Consider the following 6,397-nt stretch of genomic DNA (forward strand, 5'->3'; position numbering starts at 1 on the left):
CTAATTGTGTTAGAGTTAATTGAGTGTGATTGTAATCTCCATTTATCACTTGATCTTTCGGCACGCCTTATCTCAAAATTGATTGAACGAGTAAATGGGTAATGATCTCTAGATCAAATGTCGTAAAAGGAACTAAGTCGAATTATTACTAGAATGAAAATAATTTTATTTTTGGCTGATTTTGAATCTAAAATTGAAAAATTCGGAAAATAAGATTTTCAATCGATTTTTGTAAAATTTTTTATGTTAAAGTCCAATTGGAATTGGAATGAAGTGATTCGTGAATTTTTATATTTTTCAATTTTTTTTTATTAAAAGTTTCACTAAAAGTTAGTTGACTTTCTCTAAAAGGTTGATTTTGTGATAAAATATTTATATCTTTTGAAATCTAACGTGGCCAAAGTGTTATTATGGCCAAAAGGGATCTTTTTATGCAAAAAGCTAACTTTTGATTAAATGGTTAACTAAATATTTAAAATTTTCATTTATTGTTGCTCTTCTCAAAGATCTAAATCACTAGGACCAAACCACGTAAATTTGATATCCGATTTATTTTCTTATTCTATCTATTTCATTGTTCGATTAGTTGCTTCCAAATCAGTCTCAATTAGCACAACTTTATTAGATGTGATCAGATTTCTTCCAGCAAGTTTGTCTAGCTTCAATGGAAAGGGAGAAACATAAAGAAGAGGGCAAACGAATGAAAAAAAAAAAAAAAAAAAACCAAGGAGATTTAATCCAGAAACCCCATGGCTTGTGTCATCGTCCCTCTGTCTTGCTCATCACTAGATCGTTGGTTTCCCGCCCAAAGCAGAGTCTCCATGTAGCGTATCTCCAAACTTTGGTGTTCGATGTGTTCGACAATCAAACATACCACATCACATGTAAGAACTAAGAAGCAACACAAATCCTAAATTACAACTTGCAATTCTGTTTTTTTCTTGAATAGATTTTTTTGTTTATGTTACAAATCCAACTGTCTAAAATGGAAAAAAAAGGACTCAACAAATTATGCTACATCACGAACGGCAACGCCGGGGACAGTATGCAATTGAAGGTTGACAGTTATCACCTCGCAAATAATGTAGAAGGCCCTCTTGTTACTTTCATACGAATAATCTCAGGGCCAGAATTATGACATACCGATTACAACAGCAGGCTAAGTATGAGCCACGTCTTTCAACTGTTGCCTTCAGGGAAGGCCTTGTTGATGCATTTCTGTCTCTGCAGGTTTAATCACCGTCCCTGCCGTTGCTTCTTTTTCCTTCTTGACAAGTTTGAATTCGCCGTAGAAGTAGGAAGCGAAGCCCCAGAGCGAGAGGGCGAGGGCCACCCCTTTCTCCGCCTGGAACTTCTCCTGGAAGCATATGACGGCTAGGATCTCGGTGACCGGGAGAAGAGCGGCGATGATGACTGCCGAGAATAGAGAGGAGGCATAGAAGATGACCCCTATGGCTCCCAAGAAAAAGAACTGATTGATGATCGCAGTCCACACGAGCAGCACGTAGTATCGGGCTTCTCCGAGCTCGTAGCTCCTTGCTTCTCTAGGAATCGCCTGCGTAAACAATAACATGATGTCGGGAGCAACCTTATGTCATTCTGATCATGGTTTTTTTTATTCCCCTTTCAGTAGTTTCTTAATTATGGAAACTGATTAAGGAATTGCCATTGTCTTACCATCCAAACATCATCCACTCCGGCAGATTCAAAAGATAATCTTGTAATGTTTTTTTATCAGAGCAATCAGCCATAAGATCCTGGCGAAAGCTGTGGTTTGAGTAATCCGATTAAGATGATATGGTCGAGAGAGGAAGGTCATGGATCACATGCAACCACGTTCATTCCAATTTGTGGGAACCGCATGCACTCAACGTTACATGACCAGTGATCTTGATGAACCTGGAAGAGAGAGAGAGAGAGAGAGAGAGAGAGAGAGAGAGAGAGAGAGAGAGAGAACCTGGAAGTCCTTGTTGACCAGCATGCCGATGGTGCAGAAAGCGGTGGCGAAGAAGCACATCACCAACTGAATCTCCAACACCAGCGAGTAAGTGACCGCCTGCTTGGCCTTCTTGTACGTCAGCTCCACCAGCGGCAGTACGAAACCGTACAGCGCGGCCGCCCCAAGCGACATGAAGAACCCCGCGTAGTTCGCACCGTTCGACTCCCCCGCCGGCCGGTCGCCGCTCGTGTGCATCGACAGCACTCCCGCCCGATCGTCAGCAGGAATACCGAGTTGATCGAGCACGACGTGAACACCTGCCTCACCAGCAGGAACGCGAACCCGGCCGTGAAGGCCAGCTGTGTCGCGATGAGCAGGGCCGACGTCGAGACGGGGAGTCGACCCAACCCGTACACGTAGAAGTAGTTGTCGAGGCCCATGAGAACCTCGATACCAGCCGCGGCGGCGAAGAGGAAGCGGTCCATGAGGACGAGGCGGGCGGCGGGGCCCATGGCGGAGCGGCGGCGGGAGTAGGCTGCTGCGAGGGGGAGGAGGAGCATCGGCCAGGCGCCCATTTCGAGCCAGCTGACGAGCCACATGCGGGCTTTGCGGCGGACGAAGTAGAGGCGCATGAGAAGCGGGCTGCCGCACGTGCCAACGGAGAGCATGATGCAGTTGAGGACGAGGAAGAGGCGTTTTAGGGGTTTGCGCCTGAGAGCTGCCACGATTTCCGCCATGACCAAGCTCAAGCTCTGGCTCGCTCTGTGTCTGTGTCTGTCTCTCTCTCGTCCCTTGGGATAGTTTCTACTTTCTAGTCAATCCTTCACCAGGATTTATCAATAGTTCTCTAATTAAATAATCTGACAAAGTAATTTCAATTTGACCGTTCCCTTCTCTCCCTCTAGGGGTGAGCATGGTCCGGGTTGGTCCGGGCCACCCCTTAACCTTAGGATCAACCCGTGCGGTGTTGGTCCTCAATTCTTAGGACCGAGGACCGACCCTATTGAACACAGGACCAAGGACCGGACCGACCCAATGGGTTCGGTCCGGTTCGAGGTCAACCCGAGACCAATCGATAATTTTTCGTCTTATTTTTATACTCCTTAAAAAAGCAAACCTACAAATTCAAATTACACATACATCGACAATGGGACATTATGCAACTAAACTATAAATATCAATACATATTTAACAAATTTAAGATAACACAATAATAAAAATTTCATACCTGCTAACTGCTCATCGAAATATGGGATAAGATGGAAAGTTCTTGTAATCATCTATCTTTAATATTCATAACACTATATGCAAAAGCGTTTTCCTGCATTTGATCATGTAGAGTTCACTCAACCAAAAAATGAGCTTCACACCACTTGACTAGAAAATCACCGTAACAACTGCAGTACTACTTTACTCTTCAAAAACTTCTACCATTTGACACAAATTGAAAAGCAAAGTACAACTAAAATTCATTAGTAAAATACAATTAAACCATAAAAAGTTCAAAATACTTAATATAAACCATGAATATATAACTTTTAACAAAAAAAAAACATGAATATATAACTTCACATCTTTTTAATTTACTTGAACTTCTAAACATCTGAAAACAAAACAAACGACACTTAATTAATACTCAACAAAAGTTTTAAATTGAAATTACTATTAGTGCTATTGATAGAACATCTCAATATAATATAAGATAACAAACATTTTACTTAGGTTTGAATATATAAAAGAATTATAAATAACATAATATGATATAATATAACATAATATACGGGGTTGATGCAGGTTAGACCGATCCAAAATTTTTTTGGCCAGACCAACCCGCACAATGTTGGTCATGGAATTTCCCGACCAAGGACCGACCCCGAGTCCCCTCGGAACTGGACCGGGACGGCAGGGAGTTGGGCCGGTCCGGGGTCGATCCAGGGTCGACCCTAGACTGTTGCTCACCCCTACTCCATCTCCATCTCTGTCTCCGTCTCCGTCTCCATCTCCATTTCCATCGTCTTCTTAAACCTTGAGCCTCACCTGGTCCCCTCTCTTTGACTTTGTTGGGGCCTTTTTGTTCTTTTCTTGTTTCCTTTTCTCTCCCGATTTAGATCATCTACAAACTCTCTCCTCCCACATCTAATTCTAGATATACGAGCTACCTTCTCCAACCTAGATTTAGGAATAAATATTCTTTCAATTTTAATGATGATTGCAAGAATATTGCAAAAAAATATTTTCCTAAATGTTGAATCAGTGTTCATTTAATATGTTTTGGTTGTCTTTATATGGCGATGATGTAAAGGAAATCAAATTTAGGCATGCACTGCCAATTGGCAACTCCATAGTCACTAGTGGTGGAATTTTTTACATTTGCTCGTTACTGACGAAGATATTGGATTCAAGTCGTCGGTTATTTTGCTTAATTAATCCGTTATGGATGAGTGTGTATTTAACTATGTTGAAGCTCCGTTGATTTTTTATTTTTATTTTTTATTTCCTAGTTTTGGATTTGTGTATTGTAGTACTTTGGACTTTGCTTTGCTTGGATTTGGTTGTTACGAAGTTTATGCACTTCCAAAATATCTTGTGAGCAATATATATAACTTTCATTCTAGTCCAAAAAAACCTCGTTTTCAAATCGTTAATTTATTTACATTGATTTTTATTTTGATTTAAAAGAACTTCACGAGAAAGAGAGGAAGGTCACTACTGATTTGTAGTCACTTTCGTCTTGATATGGGCAGTGCAAATTAGCTAGACAGCACGTTTCCGAATTTTTTATGGGGAACATTAGAGAATAGGGAATCTCCTTCGCGTTCGGGCGCACTTGCTCATTGGGTCCCCACTCTCTTTATTATTATATTGTAGCTTGTAAATGATTGATTCTATCGTAGCTCGTAAGGATAGAAAGAGACTCACGTGGGTCCTTTCTTTGACTTCTAGAAGTGGACTATGACTGTAAAACTTACAATTCCAATATATTTTTGAGCATGTGACCACGTGCACCGCCGAGTTGTCATCGGAAACATGCCCATCTGTGCTAAGGATGGGTCCTAGAGAATGGAGCCAATACGACAATTTGAACCCGGGTATTGAATGTGGAGGACGACAAGCCGAGCACGCTTAGCATAGCTTGTCGTCTCGTGAAGAGATTGGGAGCCGTTCATTTTCAATTATTGAGTTTTTTTTTGTCTCTACTTCTATACCTATTCCACATTCACTCTCTGGACTTTCTCTACCTTCAGAGCGATGAGACTCGAAACCCAGTTCTGAAATTTACTCGTCCCCACCTCATCCCCCTTGAGAAGGTGGGGATTTCAACCCCTCACCTCCCCCTTCCATGTTGGAAAGATGGCCACTAGGGCGAATCCCAGTGATTAATTATTGAGTTCGGTGTGAACTCATCCTTACCCTAGGCTAAATGAATTAATGGCACGAGATTGCAACATCTTATCTAGAAAGATTGCGAAAAAATATTTGAAATCCCAAAATTTTATGCCCAATTGTGAGTCACAATCAGAATCTTTTAGCTAGTTACAAAATCCTATTCCAGAATCTCTTTAAATCGACATGATTGTAGTTGACTTTATTTATTTCGTTAGATTAGTGAAAATTTTAATACGATGTTACTTTTGCTAATTTCTCTTTTTCACATGGCTATTACATACATGTTGATGCTTGTTGATGCTTGCTTTATGATGTGGGTGCATTTTGCAATCTAAGAATTATATGTTTTGGAAACCATCAATTTGTCAAGATTGATCACAAAATTACAACAATCAATGATTTTCTACTTTTTTTGTTGAAAGAAGAAAAATGAAGACGAAATTCAATATCAATGTGATGTATCATGAAAACACATAAAAATATGATCATTTCTAATGGTATATTCTTTTGCATGGAACGATTACAGCTGCAGCATTTCCAAAGCAGTTAGTACAGAACATGGCGACTTTACTTTCGGCAAATGAAATCGATTTACAAAAAGAGCTAATGCACTTTGATTTCAAAGTTAATTCACCCTTAACTTTCGTCTGCGCACATGTCGTGCGCACATGTCATAATTCGCCATGGACCAAGAGACACGTGCATCGTGAATCCTAACCCCGCTGATTCCCTAGGGACAAAAAGAATAGTTTAAGGTATTGAAAGGCTTTTTTTTTTTTTTTTTCTTTTTGGCAATAAGGTATTGAAAGGTTGATTCATGAAGGAATAATGACACGAATACGTCCCAAATTTTGATTCAATAAATAATGTGATATCTGAATTTTTTTAATTGTTCAATGTTGTCCATTTCTATATATTTTAAGGATTAAATTAAATATATTCCAAAAGTTTAAGGACTATATTATATAAATTTAAAGTGTAGAGACAACATTAAATATTGAGTTAAAGTTTAGATATTATATTAAATAAATTAAAAATTTAAGGATCACATTGCACATCAAGTCAAAGTTT

General features: G+C 39.8%; 1 pseudogene; it reads right to left on the bottom strand.

Annotated features, from left to right (window-relative positions):
* Nucleotides 1-1,043: 1,043 nt before the first annotated feature.
* Nucleotides 1,044-2,717, bottom strand: LOC104423550 (annotated as a pseudogene).
* Between the last annotated feature and the right edge of the window lie 3,680 nt (nucleotides 2,718-6,397).

Source organism: Eucalyptus grandis, chromosome 10 (assembly GCF_016545825.1).
Source record: "Eucalyptus grandis isolate ANBG69807.140 chromosome 10, ASM1654582v1, whole genome shotgun sequence".
NCBI lineage: Eukaryota > Viridiplantae > Streptophyta > Magnoliopsida > Myrtales > Myrtaceae > Eucalyptus > Eucalyptus grandis.